This window comes from Castor canadensis, chromosome 16, assembly GCF_047511655.1.
Source record: "Castor canadensis chromosome 16, mCasCan1.hap1v2, whole genome shotgun sequence".
NCBI lineage: Eukaryota > Metazoa > Chordata > Mammalia > Rodentia > Castoridae > Castor > Castor canadensis.
Genome location: NC_133401.1, coordinates 50,455,765 through 50,478,040, shown reverse-complemented (window position 1 = coordinate 50,478,040; position 22,276 = coordinate 50,455,765). Strand labels below are relative to the sequence as shown.

At 37.7% G+C, this 22,276-nt stretch overlaps 1 pseudogene; it reads right to left on the bottom strand.

Annotated features, from left to right (window-relative positions):
• Nucleotides 1-3,031: 3,031 nt before the first annotated feature.
• On the bottom strand, nt 3,032-3,582 carry LOC109679344 (mediator of RNA polymerase II transcription subunit 28 pseudogene; annotated as a pseudogene).
• Nucleotides 3,583-22,276: the final 18,694 nt, after the last annotated feature.

Below are 22,276 nucleotides of genomic sequence, written 5' to 3'. Positions count from 1 at the left end.
TGCTGTATGGATGATTTTGATGCATGTGGAATGAATAGTGAAGTGGTAGGTGTTTTCTGTAGGCCTAGGAGAAGCTTTTGTCATTTCATCCATCCATCCAATCTGTTAAGAGGAAAATGGCAGGAGGTATGGGCTCTTCTTTTCTTCCTCTGATCAGAATCTCTTGGGACTTTTTCTTTGCCCCCCCACTAAGGATTAGTCACATGTAGAACAACTGTTGTACAATTACAAATATATTTATATTTTTAATTTGTTTTAACTAACTATAAACACATAAAAATTGTGGGTATTAATGGGCTACCTGGTAACATTTAGATACATATATACATTGTGTAGTGGTTATATCAAGTTAAATGTACTTACCTCCTTAAATATATGTCATTTCTATGTGTAACATTTTTACTTTTTCTAACTTTTTGAAACATTAAAGCATTATTGTCATCTGTAGTGGACAGATAACATAGTAGTGCACTACTATGCAACAGCACACCGGAACTTCTTGCTCCTGTGTAACATTGTCTCATTCATTAAACTTTCCCTACGCCTTGCCTACCTTTCTCCCCAGCCTTTGGGGACCAGTCTAATGTCAACTTCCATGAGACCAACTCTTTAGATTTCACAAATGAGTGAAATCATTAATACTAGCCTTTCTGTGCCTGGCTTATTTCACTTAATGTGAGTTCCACATACAGTTCCAAATGACAGGATTTCATTCTTTTTAAAGGCTGACTAGCATTCCATTGAACCATATTTTCTTTATCCATCCATAAGCTGATGGGCACTTAGGGTTTTTCCCATTTCTTGGCTATTGGGAATAGCGCTGCAATAAACACTTTTATACATACTCATTTCATTTCTTTGCACATATACCCGGTAGCAGGGTTGCTGGATGATATGGTAGTTCTAGTTTTAAATTTTTGAGGGAGATCCATGCTGTTTTCCATAGGGTTTTGCAAATGTGGATTCAACCAACTACAAACTGAAAGCATTAAAGTGAAAAATTTGCCAAGCATTGTGGCAATCCTCTGCAGAGTATTTACGTTAATGTTAGGTACTCTCAGTGATCCAGAGATGATGGTCAAGTGTACAGAGGATGTGATAGGCTACATGCAATTACTACACCATTTTATACAAGGGACTTACCTGGAGGGGGTATCGCAACTGATCCCATGGGAGGACTGTATTAGACACAGTATTCGTGAATGCAGTTTTGAGAATTGTTCTCACTTGCTGTGAACCGTATGTGAAGTCCTACACCCAATAGTATAGTATTTAGCTCTTATGGAAGTAATTTTTTTTGACAGATGACTTTTGAGTTTAATAAAGAGGTGGCAATAACCTGTATAAACATTAATTCAAAATCTCTTCACTAAGCACCACAGAGAACAGCTTCCAGTCTTTTCATCAAGAGCACCTCTATTACTAATGACTGCCCCAAACAGAATCAGTTTATTTAGTATTTTAAATCAAGAGATCTAAAGCTGCCAATCACAGCTTCTAATTAGCATGAGATAACCAGGTTAAAAGCCCACAACGTAAGTAAAGACAACTTTTAAAAGCTTTAATTTATACATTCCCATTGAGGGGATTTGTTGGCCTCAGACTGGCAATAATAGGTCTACATGTCAAATATATACACAGGCACACAAACAATTAAAATAAGTATCATATAAAAAAGATATGCTTAATTCTCACAAGCCTACAATGCAGTGAGGATACAGACACAGATGTAAATCACTTCTCACAAGGGAGAACTGGAAAAAGGGTGGTGGACTCTTCCTGTGCCCTGGAGACATGGTGGAAGGGACATCTAGGGGCTTCGTGGACCAGGTATCATTGTGTGTGAGGAGGGACTTCAAGGCTGGAGAGAACAAAGGCCAAGACACTTAGCCACAAACTTACCCAACAGTGGAGTGTGGATTTCTGGTAAAGGGATGTAATCTTGGAGACTGTATAAAACAAGGAAAGGAAGAGCACATCCAAGAGTGCAAAACACAGTCCCCACACAGAGGCTCCACATGCTGAGGGTAAGTAGCTAAGGACCACTGTGCAGGTCACCCCCAACCCTGAGGCTCTTGGAGTCAAACTATGGACAAGGACCTTCCTTAAGGAAACTTTCTATTCCAAAAGAGCAAAATATCATAATCACACAAAACTCAAAACTAAGACAGTCAGAGTAAGTAAACTTTAATTCATTGTACTTTGCCAGTATCCCAACTGAGACAGGATTGTCTCCTTCTTTACACCAACTCATTACCTCATGCTCCTAATACATTCCCCCTCAAAATGAGTAATGACACAATATATAAACTTCTCCCAAATAAAAGCTAACACCAAATTAAGTATTCTCCTACAGAATTACTACACTAACCCAGCCTATCTTAATCCTTTTCTGATCTGCACTCTGTTGCTCTGGAAGCAGTACATTGTTACATTAGACTCCTGTTCTTGAGGTAGCTCAAAGTCTGAAAACACAGCAAATTTACATTATTTTTCTACACTACTGTGGATGTGTAGTTATCATAAAAGGTCTGTAATCTAGCTCTCTTCTCCCTGATTCTCAGACTCTTATCATTTTTCCCTTAAATCATAACAAACTAATGGAACAAAAAATGAAGTCATACAAAAATAAATTTAAAAGTAAGCAAAAACAAAACCAATGAATAATTTTAAAGTATCTGTGTCTTCATACTAACAGTCTAAACTCTGCTAAAGACAAAATGCTTAATTGGCTTATCAAACCTATAGACCTTTTATAAAGTACTCAAGAAGTCAGTACTTGGGAGGCTGAGGTAAAAAGATCCAGTGTTCAAAGCCTGCCTGGGATAAATTGTAAGACCCTGTATCACACACACAAAAAAAGGAATTAATAGCTCATAAAATAGGGGGACAATTCTGGATGACAACATAAAACTAACATCAACTCATTCACTAGCTAAGTTCTTCCAAAATTATATGTCCACAAGGAGGGATGTTTGGCACAACTGTCTGCATGGGGCTGCTTTGCAGGCCACACTAACTGCCTTTAGCTCTACTTAAGAGGCATGGGAATACTAGCACTTGCCTGCTGGAGGTAGGCCAGGGAGTCCTGAGAGATGTTGCTTAGTTTCTTGTGCTGTACATTGATGTCCTCTAGCACCTGCTGCCAGTGCCTCAGCTGGAGTGCTTCTGGACTCCAAGTGCCAAGTGCTTCTGGACCAGTGCGTTTTTCTGTTGCAATTCATTCCTTAGTTCCAACACATCCTCTTTGATGATTTGCTCTGGTTTCTGAATAGACAACTGCAATATTTTTTGTAGGAAAAAACATTCTGTTTGTCTTGCCATGTCCAGAAACTGTTGGATACACTGCTCAACCCCAGTTCAAATGTCTTCCTAATCAGTGCCATTGACACAGTCCTGACCTACAAGAGAAGCAAAGCAAGACTCAAATGATAACTCCAAGTCATCTACCAAGGTACTGTTAGAACTTCTTGGAGCATCAGGCTCTGCCTGAAGAAGCGAGGCATGGCTGGGGAGTCCCTGCAGGGGTGGCGGGGGCCTGGGTGGCTGCCCAGACAACATGCCATCCAGTGGGGCCGCCATGTCTGGAATCTTTTGGAAGTAGTTAGTGTTAAATGAAATTATGAGGAAGGGGTCCTGATCTAATGGGATTAGTATATTTATATCCAGAGATACCAGCCAGTTATACTCTTTCATGTGTACACAAAGAAAAGGGTAGAAAGACAAGTGTCACATGTTTCCTCCTCTATGTGGAATCTAGGGAGAAAGGCAATGAAAGTAGAAGGGAGACTGTTAGGGAAGAGGAAGTGGACCAGGCAGAGGGGTGTGTTGTGGGGGAGGACAAGAGAGGATAGAGGGGGGTGATTATGGTGAAACTATGTCAAAGGAATGCACAAAAGTATCACAGTGAAACCTGTTATTTTGTGCAATTAATGCTAATGAAATGTTTATTAAATAAAAAAGATGGTGGGAATGCAAGCTACTATAACCACACTGGAAAACAATATGGAGGCTTCTTAAAAAACTAAACATAGATCTGCCACATGATCCAGCAATTCCATTCCTAGGGATATACCCGAAGGAATGCAACTCAGGTTACTCCAGAGGCACCTGCACACCCATGTTTATTGCAGCACTATTCACAATAGCCAAGTTATGGAAACAGCCATGATGCCCCACTACTGATGAATGGATCAAGAAAATGTGGTATCTATACACAATGGAATTTTATGCAGCCATGAAGAAGAATGAAATCTTATCATTCGCAAGTAAATGGATGGAACTGGAGCACATCATCCTGAGCGAGGTTAGCCAGGCTCAGAAGACCAAAAATCATATGTTCTCCCTCATATGTGGACTTTAGATCTAGGGCAAATGCAGCAGTGTTGTAGGACTTGGGTCACATGCTATGGGGAGAACACATACAGGAGGAATGGGGATAGGTAGGAAACTCCAAACTTGAAAGTGTTTGATGTCCTCACTGCAGAGGAGCTAATACAGTAACCTTAAAGCAAAAGAGGTCAATATGGGAAGGTGACCGGGAAGTAGTGAAGAGGTCAGGTAGAGATGAATCCATTTGGGTTGTAATACACTTGTGCAAGGAAGCAATGCTTGGAATCTCTCTGTATATATATCCTTATCTCAACTAGCAAAAACACTTTGTCTTTCTTATTATTGCTTATGTCTTCTCTTCAACAAAATAGGAGAAAAGGGCAGAACAGGTTCTGCCTGGGAGCAAGGTGGGTGTGGGGAGAGGGAGGGAGCAAGGGGCAGGGGTAGAAATGACCCAAACAATGTATGTGCATATGAATATATGAATAAAGAAAAAAATTAAAAAGAGGTCATAAGAGCCTACAGAGAGATGGTCACTACATAAAAGCTGTCAGAAGAGGCCTCAGAATGAAACCTACCTTCCCAGCCTCTAGAACTGTGGGAAGTAAATTTCTCTTGCTTAAGCCACATAGTCTCTGTCATTTGCTATGATGCCTGAGATGACTAATGTGTCACTTGTAACTCTCCATTCCTGAAATGCACATAGAAATGGTCTATAAGCTAGTGGTTTTAACTCTTTTTATTTGCTAGAAAAATTCTAGAAAACTTCAAAGAAAATTTCTTACTAGATCCTATAAGGCATCTAATTTGCTAACAAGCTTTTTCCAGGACAGGTTGTTTTTGGTCATGTTCTAAGTGCTTTCTTGGTCATATTTTGGTATTGCAAGTCTGCTCACTACTCCTGATGGCAGTATTTCTAATGCTGGCATTACTCAAATAGAGTTGAAGTTCTCAGGGAACTTTCATATTTGGTCATCTCTTTCTGGTATAGGAAATCTATTCTGTGAGCTGAATGCTTCTCTTCTGTCTGTGTCCTGAACATTTGTACCCCTCTGTCATTCCTGTCTAGCAGTCAAACTAGTTTGCCTGTATAACATGTTTCTATTTTCTAACTTATTTCTCAATTATCTAATTCAATATAAACTCTCTGATTATTTTTACATTGTTAAACCTAAAGGATGGCTTTTGAATAGAACTCAACTATGCAGGTCACTGTCTGCTTGAAACAATCTCTTATCTTATTTCCTAGTTGCACACACTTCTCTGTGTCTACTTCTCCACTGCAGCTACTTCTCCACTATTTTAGGGATGTTTAAGCCTGTCAAAGCTTGTTTCAGGATCTGTTCTTCTTACTGTTGTGCAATAGCATTTGTGTTGAAGGTTTTCATCACTTCCTATAAGTAAGTGACTCATAATTTTTTATCTATATGTAGGTAAGAACTCTCTTCCTGGCTCCCTGTTATGCACTCTCTCTGCTTCCTTTACTGTTTTTTTTTTTGATGATTTAAAGACATGTCAAGATTTAAAAGATAAAAATTAAACTCATGAACCCCTTCCCCACCCTGGCTTCTTCTCGGACATTCTATCTCTGTGTGGCATCACCAGTCATCTGAGATGGGCTGTGGAATCTCAGGAATCATTCTTGACACCTCATTTCCCTCATCCTTATATTTGTTCATTCCAAATTTATTCCACAACATTTAAGTGCTCTAATGTATCCACAACCATTCTTGGTGCCAGTTATACTTGATAAAATAAGTTTATGTCCCATCCATCACCCAGGTCTGTCAACTTTACTTCCTATATATAACCTTCTCCCTTCATATCATCTGTTTTACTCCAACCCATCAAGTCTCTCACTCTATTGCAGTAATCTTGTATCAGGCTGATGCACAGTTACTAGAACAGCCTTCCCAAAGGCTGGTAACACCACTCCTGTCCCCACCCCAACACTTGCCTAACCCCCTCAGTTATTTTAGAATACAAAAGTCATTATTGCAGCCTCTGGGACAATGACTGCTCTGATCCCTACCATCTCCCCAGCCTCATCTTTCACTATTACCACAGGCTTCTTCTTCCCCAGTTACCTTCCATCCCTTTTCTACCAGTTCTTTGAAGATTGCTCCTTCCATTTTTCCATGGATCATATCACTTCATAGCCCAGCAGAACTCTCACTCATACAGAAATTTTCTCCCTATCTTCACAGACTATACCTAATCCTATTGCAGTACTCTCCCAAGGAGCCAGGCCAGGGTTTTAATTTCTCCCCACAGAATCTGCAATGCTTAGAGCAGAGCCTGGTGCATATTAGAAGTTAATTAATATTTATAAATGAACAAATAATTTTCTTCTCATTTTTATGAAAATGAATTGCTTAGGACTCTTGCTCATTTGTCCATCACAATGAAATTCTTTGGATTTCATGGGTCTTTGCTGATACTTTTCCTAGGCTTTACCAAGACTATTCGTCTCTGTCCTGGAGTGACCTTCTAACCACTTTCATGTAGGCTTCGTCCTCTCTGATTACTTAAGATGCAGCAGAGAGCTGCAGACTATTTACCTGAAACCAACGATAATCATTGAGGAATATGTAAATTAACATCAATTACTTGCATTTATCAAAATTTTCATTTAAACTCATAGTTGAGCTATGCACAGTTGCATAAATTATTTTAAAAACGGATTTTCATAGGAGAAAACCTTATAATTATGCTGGGGTGAAGATGACTGACAGAGAGGGAGATGGAATTATTTCTGTTACTTAATTTAGAAGAGTGCCCAAACAGTTTGGTTATGGTCTTGTGACTCTGCTAAAGACAGATGCAAAACACTTGGTAAGTTCGAAATGATATTTTGTAGGTTTTTTCCTTATCCTGCCTGTTGCCTGCAATGACTGGGAAGGATAGAAATTAGAAAACAGTGGGTCATGCAGAACTTGGCCAAGCCACCAAATCAAAAGTGTGTCCAAAGATTAATAAAAGTTCATAAAACATTCAATGTCTGCTTCATGCATGGGTGACATGTTGGGAACATGATTTTGGGAAGTCCTCTTCCTGATAAAATGTGATGGGTTAACTGTGAGAGGTCAGGAGGATTAAATGAGGCAAGGGTGGGGTCTTCTCTGTGAAGAGCTATGCTATACAGCTACTTTATGAAATGATTATTTTTATTGTTAATAAGTAGGTTTCCAGACTCCTTGGGATTCCTTATGTTCAAGTGTTTTTGAAATAGCCAATAGTTTTCAATGTGTTCTATGTGCCAGACACTATTCTAAGTACCTTAAAAATATTTGGCACATTTTATTCTCCATAACAATTTTATTGTGAAATAAATACCATGATTACTCTCACTTCCAGGTTATACACTGAGGCAAAGGAAGGTTAAGTAGCTTGCCAGTGGTGGAAGTTACATGCTTGGGTAGCAGTATCTTAATATTTGTAAAATAATGACCTAATTCTAGAAAAGCTCTGTCTCTTGGCTTACACTCTACCTCTCTAAGTGACATTTCACCCACAGGGTTGTACCCCCTGTCTATGCCTTAGCTGTTATGATGGAAAATCCTTGTCTCCACTTCCTGTGAGAGTGTCTCACTGACTTCACTTTTATCTCCTGTCAGTCCTGTGATACAGGCTCTTACCTCAAGAAGGGATTTACTGTTTTACTTTAATTTCCTTTCAGGATACCATGCCAGAGTGCTTTTGAAATTTTGTTATTCTCTGCATCAATGATTTGTCCTTTGAAATAGAGAAATAACTTTTGTCATCCTGACATTTGGATATCTAGACTGTGCCATTTGTCCCTTCCTCATCTTGTTTTAGATGGTAAATCAGGCAAGGTGTTGGGTTGTCTTGCTTGGAGAAGTGATGGCATCCATGATAGATTTTCTTGGTGCCCATGTGCTGTGGACACCAAATTTTCCACCTTCCTCCTCACCCCCAAAGTATGTTGACCTCATATAGACACATTCTTTTTCATTTCACAGTTTTTTTTAACTTCCCTTCTTACAAATAACAAAGGACTCAGTTTGGCATTCTCCTTTTTCCTTTCTGTTTTTGGCATTAGTGGGAGACATTGGGCTTTAACTTCTGACATAATGTCAAGAATGTCTACATTTATTTATCTCTATTAATTCCTCAAGGTGGCTTTAGGGATAGGAGTCTTATATATCATAGTTTAATCTGACATTTAGGGTGGTGAGATCAAGTTATCTTTTGATTTTAATCTTTGCTTTATAAACTGTACAGCTCCTTGTTTTATGTATGTATGTGTCTATTTCAAATTTTGTAAGAAGTTTTAAGCATCTCTTAACTTAAATTTGAGAAGATTTTTGAATCTCAAAGCAAAGTACTAGAAGTGTGAATATGAGAATAGTAAGCTATTTTTTTAAATGTTAATTTTGAGCTGATGTACCTGTCAATTTAATTTGTATAAGAAAAGCACATTTAGAAATGGAAAATGTTTATCTAATTTTCTAGTCTTTTTTTGTGCTTTGATTATGATAGGTTTGACATAATTAGGTTGGTGACCAATAATGGAAGACAACTGTTTCATGTTTTGTATGTAAAGTCCATAGGAAACAATAAGAAGTAAATACTATGTTGATGTTTTAGACTTTCTGAAACCCTGAACTAGAGTTGCCACATAACTACAAGACATAAATTTGAATTTCAGATCAGGAGTGAGTAGGTTTTTTTAGATGTGAGAATTTGCCAAATACTACATAGAATAAATTCATACTAAAATATTCTATGTCATTTAACAAGGGCACCTTATATTTTTGCTAAATTTAGCAGCTCTGTCCTAATGGTTAGTACTACCATTGCCTTTTATTGGATACAGATTTTCTAAATACTTCTTAGGTATTTTTCTAAATACCTAAGAAGTTTGTCATTTCTGAAAGTCAAATCAGCCTTGAAAAGGGATTAAAGTGATTACAAAAAGAATCAGATAAATACAGGACCATGCAGAATGAGATGGACACATTTCTGTCCACTGAAGGCCTACAAGGATATACAGTAAAACCAAACTCATGACAATCTGTCCTGGAGACAGGCTACAGGCCTCAGAAGGGTTGCCTTTAACCCTATCCCAGCATCAGGAGCTCCTGTCATCTGCACCATTCTGCAGCTGTCAGAACTTTATAGTTGACTGTAAAACTGCACAGGAGGCAAAGGCAGCTCAGAAGCGCCATGTTGCTTCTGGCAAATTCTATTGGAGAGCCTGCTCTGCACTTCCTTTGCTTGTGCTCCTGCCCCTGCCTGTCCTCCCTTTTCTCCTGCTTACCCTGTGCAAGCCATTCTGTCTCAGACATTATCTCTGCAAGAGGCCCTGCCTTATTCATAATCCCCTGTCCAAAGTCACCCCTAAAACTTAGCTCAAGATTTTGGACTTCATAGATATTTAAAAAATGTTCTACAGATCAAAATGCTATAATCCAATCACAGTGAAGGTCACTTCCCCCAACACTGAATCAAAGCAAACCAAACCTTTCTTAAAACTGTTTAGATTCTATTTAGGGTATTAGATTTTAAAACATTGTCTAAGAAAATCCTATTTGAAGAGATGCTGTTGAGTAGGCAGACAATAGTGTTTGCTGAGATGAGCTTGACCTCTATCTAACCTGGCAATTGATATCTGCTGTGAACCTTAAATTATCAAGCCAACCCCGTGCTAATTTATGTAAACCTAGTATTATTAAAACTGAGATGAATATCTACTTCCCCTCTTAAGTGCAAGTTAATGAAAATGAAAGTGCCTTTGTCAGGAGAATAAATAAGGTGAAACCTGTTTGATTTGCTATCTCTATTTCCTTTCTGTTTGTAGAGCTCACTTTCCTTAGAAGTTTTGCAGGCTTTGTCTTGGAATTACTCTAGTTATTCGTGTAACATCTTCTTCTTGATGAGAGAAGTAAAATGAAATTAGTATTAATATAAGAAAGTATAATTTCATTCAGTGGTTCTCATTTCACTCATGACTTTTCATATTTAATAAAGTATACATTTCCTGTGGGTGAGTTGAAATGTTATTGATCCTAATTCTGATTCAGAGACATGCTTATTCAAACCTAACATTCTTTTTTTAAGCACAAATTAATTGTACAAAATAACAAACCCCAGTGTTCAAAGCCTTGAAGAGGGATGGTTAGCAGGGAGGCTTTTGTTTGCTGCCTCACACACCATCTTCACAAATATCATTGATCTAGACGTTCAAATCATTCATAACCCCTTGTTGAAAACAGAAAGGTTGATGATAGAAAAAGAAACTTCTTACAAAACTAGGTCTCTCTTTTTAGCCCTAGAAATGACTGTCCACTTATTAAAAAAGCTTGAACTAAGGAAAATATATTCAGAACATTGACAGTTCAGTCAGGATTGTTATTCTAATAGAAAAATATTTGAACTCTAGGGTAGGGCTTTGAACTTTGTGCTCTTCCCCTTCAAGTGGGCTGTCTGGCTGTCAGACCTCAGATAACTTTTTCTATCCTATGACAGCTTCTGCACTGGAAGTGACAGCCTGTCTTCAGTGGAACAACATGTGCCTGCTTGATGTAGTGTTGCAGGAAGGCATCACGGTTTTTCTAAGGCTCTTGACTGGATAAAATAACAGTGAGAGTAAGGGTATTATCCCACCACTCCCTGGAGCCTAGGCAGTTCAAGACAACACACTTCCGCTCAAATCAGCTGAAGTTAAGGCAAGCAGAGTATCTTTTTGTTATAGTTATTCTCAAATTTCTCACAAGGTTACCTTGTGCTGGACATACGTAAGTAGCTGCATTTCTACCTTATTTTCTAATTCCTCAAAGCTTTAGGAGGTCCTCCTACTTAAATAAAAGTGAGGGTATGAAGTGCGGGCAGCTGAGAGAATGATCAGTTTTTGTAGCCATGATTCTATTTTTGGATGTCCCACCATTCAAATGTTTAGATCTTTTTCTTCTTAAGGAGCACATTTGAACTTTATTGCTTGGAGTCGCCATTCTTATCAATATATCTTGTGTAAAACACAGTGTTATTTCTACAGAATGAACTTTACATTTCTACTTCCATCACCTGTAGGAAGCCTAGATTATAGCTAACCAGCTGACCTGTCTTATGATTCTGGGTGGAGACAGCCTAATAAAGGACACAACAGCCACCATGGACACTGGTCTCACAACTACACTTGGTCTAGTTCTGTCATTCATGGCATTTTTGAATTCCAAACAACTTACTCAACTCTAGCTCTGGAATTTCTCATTATTTACAAACCAGTGGGTCAACTCAATGGTTCTTAGAGCTCCTCCAATGCTATAGTTTTAGTGATGATTGGCAACATTTAATCAAAAGGTTTTTCATGATTGTAACAGCTGACCTGCCCTCCAGGCCACATGTCGTGTTGTCCTTCAAGCTTGATCTTTCCTGCTTGGTGATTAGGTGTCATTCTGAGTCTAAACAGAATTCTCTTGCAAAAGACCCACTCATGAAGGCCATTTTTCAGTTTCAATGTTGAGACACTACTTTTTAGCATGATATTTGTGGCTCTTTCCCAAGCTCCAAAGGGTAACATTACTCAGAATAGTCTACTCATAAACAGGCAAGGTTCAAAATGCATAAAATTTTTACAAGAAATGGTTCTATGTGGTTTCAGACTGCTCTCAAGTGTTTGTATATCGACTCCCTTTTTCTCCCAGAAAATGGCCTCACTCTCCGGGTTGCTACTTTAGGATGAAAACAGTATCAGGCAGATTAGAATGCTTCATTTTGTGGGGAAAAGGAGGGGGACAGAGAGAAGGATAAGCATGCGTGGGTGTGTTTGTGTGCTCAGCGAGGTTCAGGGAGGAATATCGTTTGTGAAATGTTTTCCTGGTAGAGCAATTTAGAACTTGTTATGGTGTAAATTGAGCCAGAAGTTTGAAAATAAGAAGAGACTTCATAAACACTTTCTCTCTATATAACCACCTTGTTAAATAAATGCAGCATTTGGACCAATTCCGTTTTTCTAATTCCATTGTGCACTTGGGGAGGCAGAAGGCATTTTGCATTATGCAGAATCTGGCGTTTGGTTATTTGGAAAAGGAGGGCTGCTTTGCCCACCATGTCACACTAAATGACTACAGATGCTAAGAATATGTTGACAGTGTCAACAGTGAAATCATTGCCACACAGATTGTGAAAAATTACAGGAGGGCAGGAAATTATTTATTTTGCTAACAACCTATTTCCCATCTGCAGTTTGTACCTATTGGAACTGAAAGTGTGCTCCTAATCTCAAGCCTGTCCTTCTTCCCCTCCGTGCTGTCTATCTCCTTTATTTGACAGATGTGTGAGACTCAAAGCCTTAAGTTCAGATGAACACTATTAACAGCAACCTTTACAGTCCACTGGGGATTAATTTAATTTTCTCCGCCTGTGTTTTTACAATGGTTTCAAGATGGTGGAATGTAGATATAGTCCTTGTTAAAAAAATAGTTTAGACAGGTTGATTCATTTAGTTACCCAGCAGGATCTGAACCCTCTTTTCCAAATTTAAATTCCAAAGAAAAATCAAATGTACAACCACATTCACATACACCACCATACAACACACAAATACATAAAGACAGCTAGAGAACATTTTCCAGAACAGGCACTGTTGTCTTACATATGGGAAGATGGGGCTTTAACAAAATATCTCAAAGTCCTTTTACTTTGATCTACTTTCCAACTTGGATGAGACATAGTAAATACCTATTTAGGTGACCATATTCTTACAGAATCCCAGTGGAAATGAAGAGGTTGTTTTCTTTGTATGTGGGAGGTGGGGAGCTGTATTTTATTTTACTTATTTGATCATAGCTGACCCAGTCAGAAAACTCTTTTGTCCTTTATTTTTCAGCTGTCTGGGAACTCCATTTCAATGCTGAATAGGTAGGTAGAGCTGTAAATTACATGTGTGGTAGATGTGCTAATAACAAGTTATTCTTTTCTTATGGCCTTTCCAAGAAATCACTTTGAAGGAGAGGCAGCGGGAAGTGTGTCTTGCTGTTTCTGGAGCACATAGAGAGTGACTGATACCAAGAATAAAATGAAAATGTTTAATTTTTATACTTCTACTCAGTTTGAGATGCAGATGAAAGTTGCAATTTTGTTTATGGCTGGAAGGGTAGCAAGGCCTGATAACAAATCATAAAGAAAGATGGAAGTTCCAATGGCAAATTTCATGCTGGAAGTTTCATCATTTGTCACATATCAGTTGTGAAGACGAGAGAGAGAAGCCTTGAATATATGTGATACTCCCAACTGCAAGCATGGGTGGAGTTAGGATGTGTTATTGGGCAATCTGAACTCTATGCAAAGACCTGGGTCCTTCTGGGTTAAAGCACAGGGTAGAAAAGTTGATTGTTTTGCCCCCCACCCTTATTCAAAAATAAAAGTTATATTGACCTGTTACAAAGATTTTCCTAATACAGAATGTTTCCTCTGGACCACATGAGGACTCATGCCTTTCACAGGCAGCCGAGCGTCAGGAACAGTGCTAAGGATATTGAATTAGTGCACTTGCTGGCATGAATGTCAGAGGGCAAGTGGCCTCGAGATTTCCCACGGTCACCTAATAGCATTTACGCTCCATCAAAGGAACTCAATTTAGAGCAGGTAGACTCCAGGCAAGGAATGAAGTAGGGGATTTATGCTGAGAGCTTGGTTTCAATACTTCTAGGTAGTTTCTTGTCCTTCCCTCAGTCTCCAAAAATGCTCTGAACTTTTGCCCTCCTTCCACAGACACACAAAGCAAAATAAGGCCAACCCTAATACCTATTTCTGTTTGGACCTGTCATCTCACAGGCTTGGGGGTTGACTATCTATTACTTTCCTTCCCTAAATGTTACTTGATATTAGTCAGATGTGTGACCCATTTCTTAGAGTGGCTGGATTATAGAGAAAGTAGGCAGTGGGGAAGATATTCTGAGCAGAGGGTACTTTTTAAATACTATCATAGGCACAATTACTTTCTCTAAAAAAATGGCAGTAGTTACACAATCAAAGACTGCTGGAAATGGAAAAGATACAGGATAAATAAATCATGGCTTTGCACTTACATAAGTGTGGAAAGTCCTAGGTTTCTGGAAAACATATATAAGTCCTCTTGTAGGTCATGTTTTGTTTAGTGTTTAAAAAAAACAGTTGTACAACATAAGGAGAACTGAATAATTAGAACTAAGTTGAAACTATGTAAAATATTTATTTTGATGGCTATGATGTAATAAATTGAGTAGCAGTGGACTATTATAAGAACCTGGACACTGGACCCAGATGCCCTGGGCTTTTATCTTAGCTTTACCTTTATTTACTGGGTTATCTTGAACAAGTCATCCAGTGTCTTTGAACATTACTATTTTATTATTAAGTAGAAATAGTTAACAAAGGATCCTAATGGAGGGTATAAGTACAAGTTGTATAAACATGGAAGCTGTAGTTGAATGTTAGATATCATTAATAATAAATTGTTTTTAATACTTTTGAAGAAACATTGCTTGCAGATTAATTAAAAATCTATTAACCATGATACGTACAGTGGAAAACAAAGTGAGCAAGAAATAGCAAAGCAGACTTTTAAAAGATTGGGACAATTATGTAAATAGCTTGAATTTATTGATTTAATGCTACTTATTTTTAGCTTGAGTGAGTTTGTCAGATGTGTAATGTCACATCATATCTTAACTAGTTGGATTGGTTTAATTTTCCATGTAATTTTCAAGGCAATATTAAAAAGCTAGTAGCTATCATATGGGATGTTAGAGTATCACAGTTGCTTTATGCTAAAGAGTTAGTATTTGGGGAAATGATTTTAGAGAGAAGTAAAGTAATAAAAGAATTCTTAGCTTTGTATTTTCCATTCAATTGGAAAAAATTCAGAGTAAAATATTATCAGCAATCCTAATGAAGTCAGTTTTGTTTCAGTGATTTACACATATAACTTCCATTCCATTCATTCTAAATTTTTAATGAAGACAGAATAGCAGATTGTCTCTTCACTGAGAAGAGTGTTAACATGGTAAAAAATGCCCTTCGTTGGCCACAGAAGACTCCCTCATTGTTTATAAGCTGTCCCAAGTATCTTTGAGCAGTATTTATAGAAATTAATGACTGAATTTCATTCCTGAAATATGTGAATTTTTAATCAAACTTGTGGAAATTCCTAGGCTTCCGGTAAACATATATAACCTGGGAGAAATAAGAAACACTTCAGCTATTTCTACAGCTATTTATGAAAGGTGTAGCATGAAAGTCATCATGAAACTCCAAGGAGGGAATGGCGTCAGTGACCAAAAAGTTGCAGATGGTGTGTGTGATCCTCAGAGGTCCCCAAACATGTGATTGAGTTCCTAGAGGGGGTGAAAGGACATTCCTGATGGCCAAAAGTGATAGCATGCTGGAAATTCAAGACCTTCCTTATCTGGTTTAACCTTCTTGTTTTTGGTTAATGAAATAAGTAGACTAATATATCTGAGTCCCACAAGAATTTACTGCCCCAAGGAAACAGGGTGAACATAATGAGAGTGTGCTGATTTTTTTTGTTTTTCAGGGAATTATATATTCTAAACCATGAAGCTCATTTAGACATTATTCTGTCTGCTTCACAGATGGGAAATTTGAAGTTTCATAAGGATTAGAAACTTTCATAAGATTCACTTGCTGATAAGTTGTAGTATTCGGACAGAGAATGATCTCACACTCTCTCCTCAGAGCTATAATTATTACAAAAAAATTCGCCCTTCTTTTAGCACACTGCTTTCTTTTTCTTTTGCATTCTGATGTTCTACTTCTAAAAGTGTTGACTATGTTTAGACAAGGTGAAAAAATCTAAGAGATGAAGGAAAATTAGTAACAAGATGAGAAAATTCATCCATGGATGAATATGGCAAAGCAGAGAGAAGGAAAGTAAATTTCTTTGGGGTCTGGGTAAACATTTGAGAGCCTAGAAAATAAAGCTGTGGCTTTATCAAAAGGTGCAAAAACCTTTAGGCTACATCAAATCCTAATGATGCAAGAAGTAGACCTGGTAAATATGAACATAACTCTTAAGAATTAATGATGGTTAATATCTTTCAACTGCGGACTCCTGAAAAAAAATTGACATGCCTATACAGAAAACAAGTTGGTTTTCTAGGGGTGTAAATCCAAGCCATAAACAAGCCCTGCTCAGACTCATTAAGTCCACTAATCAATTAACTCCAGCTGGGACCAAAAGAACAAACTAAAGTTTTGTTTCCAAATCCTGTTCCAAGGGAGGTTTCATAAGAAGGGGAGAAAAGACTGTGGAAATAATCGCAAGCTTTATCACATGCTGAATCTTGGCTCTTGGACAATGTCAGGAAAGACTCTGGTTAGCCCCAAATTTCCAGAGACTTTTAGCCATGGAACACATCTTCAGTGCCATGTGTTTTAATGTATGAAACAGAATTTCTCAAGGTTTGGTTCCTGAAAACCTGCTGAGAGTAACTGGCCTATCAAGTGATTTTTATATATATATTTTTTTATTTTTTTAAATTTTATTATTCATATGTGCATACAAGGCTTGGGTCATTTCTCCCCCATGCCCCCACCCCCTCCCTTACCACCCACTCTGCCCCCTCCCTCCTCCCCCTACCCCCACAATACCCAGCAGAAACTATTTTGCCCTTATTTCTAATTTTGTTGTAGAAAGAGTATAAGCCATAATAGGAAGGAACAAGGGTTTTTGCTGGTTGAGATAAGGATAGCTATACAGGGAGTTGACTTTATATTTAAAAAGAAAAAAAAAAGGAAGGAAATCGTTTTGTTTACGTGTATTTCATAATTGTGAAATGGAAGATGAATTGCTAGTTTTCAGGGGTTCCATTACTTCCTTACAACGTCACATGTGCTGCAGGTCCTAACGCACTTTGTGCCTGTCGACTGACATTTCGTTTTCCAGAAGTAGTTTCTTGTAATGGAAGTGTTTGCACATCGTTTGCTTGTTGCTTAAGCTTTCTAGTTCACATTTTAGTTTTACAGTTGCTTTACATTTTAGCTCTAATTCTTTAAAATTGTCTTAATGGATTAATTTATTTTCTAAGCAGAGGTGAAAATCGTAAGTTAAGTGTATCATCGCGAAATAGTCATGTGACCTGAGGGCAAATCTGTGTAGTCTCAGAAAAGCACTTAAGTGCAGTGAGAGTACAAAAGCATGCAAACTAGCAAATTTCTCGTAAAAGGTACCATGGAATATTCATATGGATGTGTAACTAAATCTTGTCATTAATTCAATAATCATATAAAAATCACTGTGGAATTTTTTGATATTATATTATTGAAAACAAGTTTAAGTCCTGATACTGATATAACTAATGCCAAAGAGAAATAAAAGATTTTTTGCAATCTATGATTTTAAAATCAAATAACACTGCTGAACATTGTCTTCTATCAAGGTTATATGACTTAGGAAAGCAATTATTATCACGTGGTTACTAAATATTAAGTGGTTTCAGATGAAAATGGCTAGTGACAGGCTGAATGTGAATATGAATTCGGTCTTGGTAAATACACAGTGAGCACATGAGAGAAAAGTGGGCAGACTTTAGGTTTGGTCGTCACTCAGGCACAGAGGAGAGTTGTAAAAAGGCATTGTTCGTATTCCTTATCTGAGCTGTGCCACACCGTAGAATGGCTGTCCTGGGGTTAGTCTGACAGGAGCAGGAGGCATATGCACAGGAGAAACAGTGTGAGGAGGTGGATCAGAGACATTGCTGTGAATACCAGGAACAAACTGCCTTCTTCACACTAAACATTTGATTGGAAACAGTTTTCATTCAATGAAGTGAAACTATGAAAATTATGAATATAATAAAATTGTCAGTATTTGTACTTCTGTTCAGTGTGTTTTTAGTAAAAGGCGAAAGATTTATACGATATGAAGAGAAACCAGAGTGTCAGTGTGTTTTTAGAAAAAAAGAGAAGACTCGTTTTTCACTGAGGTGTTCTGACTGTCCTGGGGAAACATATCCCCCCAGGTTTTGAAACGAAGATGATTTGAAATATTTCTCCTTGATCTTTGTTATACCAGGAGTTTCTGTGTTTTATTCAAATGGTAAATCTTAGTGGGGTCTTAAAAAGGCTAAACTTGCTGCTTAAAAACCAAACTACCAAAACTTTACATTTTTGGTTAAATTATAACAAGATTTAAACTAAGGTTAATTGTAGACCAAGTGGCTGAAACTGTGAGTTTGTTTCTTCATCAAAACTTGATTGAACTCACTCATCTCACACATTGTTAATCATTGTTGTATTTTTACACTGATATTTAATTGCTGTCATGAAATTATTTTCTAGGGCCAAATGCAGTGTGACAAATGAAAAATCTACTTGATCAAATCTTCCAAATTAAAAAGCTTTGCATTTTTTTTTCTTTTGGTGGCACTAGGGTTTGAACCGAGGGCTTTAATGCTTGCTAGGTAGGCACACTTACCACTTGAGCCATTCCACCAGCCCTCCAAATTAACAAGTTTTAAAGTCATGAGGTTACCAAAATATATTCTGAAGGATCATTGAATACAGTCTTTGATGTGAAATATCTTCATAATTTTGGGATCAGTGTTTAACTTTTTAGCCAGAACTGTCTAAATTTGCTGCCATTTTGGTTGACCTTTGAGACTAAGAAAATAAATCAAGTACAAATGTGTTCTTAACCTATCACTAACTTTATTTATCATTGGTATTATGCAGAGATTTGGTGAAATTCTAGAAATAATATTGACAGGGAATTAATGAAAATACTGATTTCAATATATGTTTTATTTTTCTAACTATTTGGAAATATTCCTATAGAGGGGAATATTTTGGAGTATGCTGAATGAGAAGCTCAAACTTGGAGGCATGGAACAGAAAGACCATTAATAAGGGGAATCCATGGATTCCAGTCTCTACATTGCAGAAAGAGAAATTGTTGCTCAGGTAATTCTATATAGAGTTCTACTTATGAGGACAGATATGAGAGAGAAAAAGGAAGATGGAGGAAACACCAGTGGGGGTTGATATATAAAAAGAAATTGAGGGAATAACATACTTGGATGCTGACTTTTTTTTGGAGCAGTTCTGGGGATCACCCAGGGCAAACACCCTACCACTGAGCTATATCCCCACCCTGATTCTTGATTCATTGACCCAATTCATCATCATCATCATCATCATCATCATCATCATCATCATCATATTTTAATAATAGAGAGGTTAACTGACCAGTTGGTATGAAACTGAGTTAAGTGTCTCAGGTAAGACTAAAGTGTGATTTATTTGACTGTAACCAGAGCTCTGTTGTAACTGACGCTCCTTAGTAATAACCATTGACTGAATAAAACAGTAGAGGCAAAGGGAAATTTTGAAGAAATATAGTGAGTTAAATTTTATTCATGTAGGACCGAGGTTCCCAAAATATCTTTCTGGGATATCAATGATGTAGTTGGATATGAAGGGCTGACGCTCAGAGGAATTGTCTGAGCTTCATGTATTAAATTAGATGTCTTTGTATTACATACAACCTGTAATCAACCAGTTTACTTGAGAAAAAGTGGGGAGTTCAAACAAAAGAGAGCCTGGAAAAAAACATCTGAGAACCTCAATATTTAAAAGTTAGAGTGGTTGGGAAAGACCGATATAAAAACAATCATATAAAAAGAAAAATGGCAGAGTGTGATGCCATAAAATTCAAAGTAAGAGTGTATGAGGAGGACAGTGTACTCTGGACATTTGCTGAGAAGTCAGGGATGACAAGGAGGGAGAACACCACATAGAATTCTGTGTGTGCTGGCCCTGTTCAGATCAACAGGTTAGAGGAATCCTTACAAGAAAGTACTGAGCACAAGTCCTAAAACACGAAGTATGAGTACCAGCAGAAGTTGTCCATGCAATCTCCATATGGGTAGGTTTAAGTGAATCTGGTTTGGCACCACTTAAGAGTGATTAGGGGAGTGGAGAACATTAGAGTCTTCATCTTTATCAAGTGTCCAATGTTTACATGCTGGGTCTACACTCACGAGGTTCAAATGGGGTTTGTTTACGCTTTGTCCTCCTCCCTTTGATTTCCTTCTACATACTGGATGCTTCTAAAAGTCCTTTTTCTTTCATACAGAGGTGTGTGTGTGAGAGAGAGAATTCAGGAGATTATGGGATAGTGTTAATTTTGAATATGGAATTAAGAAAAAAAGTGTTCAGATTATTCTGTGGGACAGTATAATGATGAATAATTTAAAAGCAAATTTTAAGCCAGGCATGGTGGCACACTCTGTAATCCTAGCACTCAGGGCAGAGGCAGGAGGATCTGGCAACCAGCCTGGGCTACAATAGCAGGTTCAAAGCAGCCTGGGCTATGTAGGGAGACCCTGCATCAAAAAAACAAGGGCAAGGAATGGAGATCAGTGGGGACCCTTGTCCAGCACAGGCAAGGCCCTGGATTTGATTCCCAACACTGCAAAGAAAACATATTTTGATTCATCATCCAATGCTTTATGATTTAATGAGGAAAGTGTTTAATTTTTTATTTCAAGATTGTAAACAACCATACCAAGCTCAGATTTCAAAAAAGATACTAATTTTTAGAAGAAAATGCTAAAGCCTATTTCTGAAACATTAAATGGAAAAATAGCCTAATCAAAGAAAAATATTCTCTTTTGGATCATTTTTCTAGATTTGTAAATAAAGATTTATTTAATATTTTGTAGTAGTTAGAGTTCTCCAGAGAAGCTGAACCAATTCGATGGATGGATGGATGGTTGGATGATGGATGGATTGGTATACAAGAGAGAGGATTTTTTTTCTTTTATTATTCATATGTGCATACAAGGCTTGGGTCATTTCTCCCCCCTGCCCCCACCCTGTCCCTTACCACCCACTCCACCCCTTCCCTCTCCCCCCAACCCCCTCAATACCCAGCAGAAACTATTTTGCCCTTATTTCTAATTTTATTGTAGAGAGAGTATAAGCAATAATAGGAAGGAACAAGGGTTTTTGCTGGTTGAGATAAGGATAGCTATACAGGGCATTGACTCACATTGATTTCCTGTGCGTGTGTGTTACCTTCTAGGTTAATTCTTTTTATCTCACCTTTTAAGAGAGAGGATTTTTTATGGGAATTGGTTCATGCAATTTTGTTGGCTGGGAAGTCCAAGATGAAAGTGACAGCAGTCAATGTCTGGTGAAGTTTCACTTTCTACTTCACACATGGTGCCTCAAGTGGTGGAAAGGCAAAAGGGCTCATTAGCTCTTTTCAATCCCTTTGCTAAGGATATTAATATCCTTTGTGAGGGCAAGTCCTCTTGACCTAATCTCAACACGTGACATTGGGGATTAAGGTCAATGTGAATTTTAGAAGGACACAAACATCCAAAACATACATGGAAGTTGTATTATGTTTTATTAAACTAAATACCTATCACAAAAGAAAGAAATGAGTGGGGAAAGCAGCCATTCTAATTCACTAAACAGTTTTTTTATTTTATAAAAGAATCTTGTTTTTCCTAATCAGTTAATTTTTTGAACATAAAATTTATACCATTTATGTGATGCCGTGTAGGTACTGGGAGTGCAAAGATTGTTTTTTGTGTGTAGATTCATGATTGGTGGTCCTGGTCTATGTAGTACTAACATTTATAGATTTATCCCTGGTCATTTTATTTTATTTTATCCAAGGTTTGGACAATTTTATTTTTAACATGGTGCACGTGATACTGGTTTAAATGATCTGTGTATTTCTTTAAAAAAGCAACTGAATATACTAAACAAGCATTTTGGTTTTGAAACAGGTATCAAGTCTGATTTAATGTCAATAGAAAGGTGTTTTTGGAAGAACTATTTATTCCTTCCTTATTTAATAAATGCAAAGCATGTCTACCATGTCTAAGTCTATCCTGGGCCCTGGGGAAGGAGCAGGGACAACAGAGGCCAACTGTTAGCAAGCTTCTTGTATTTCCACTAGGAA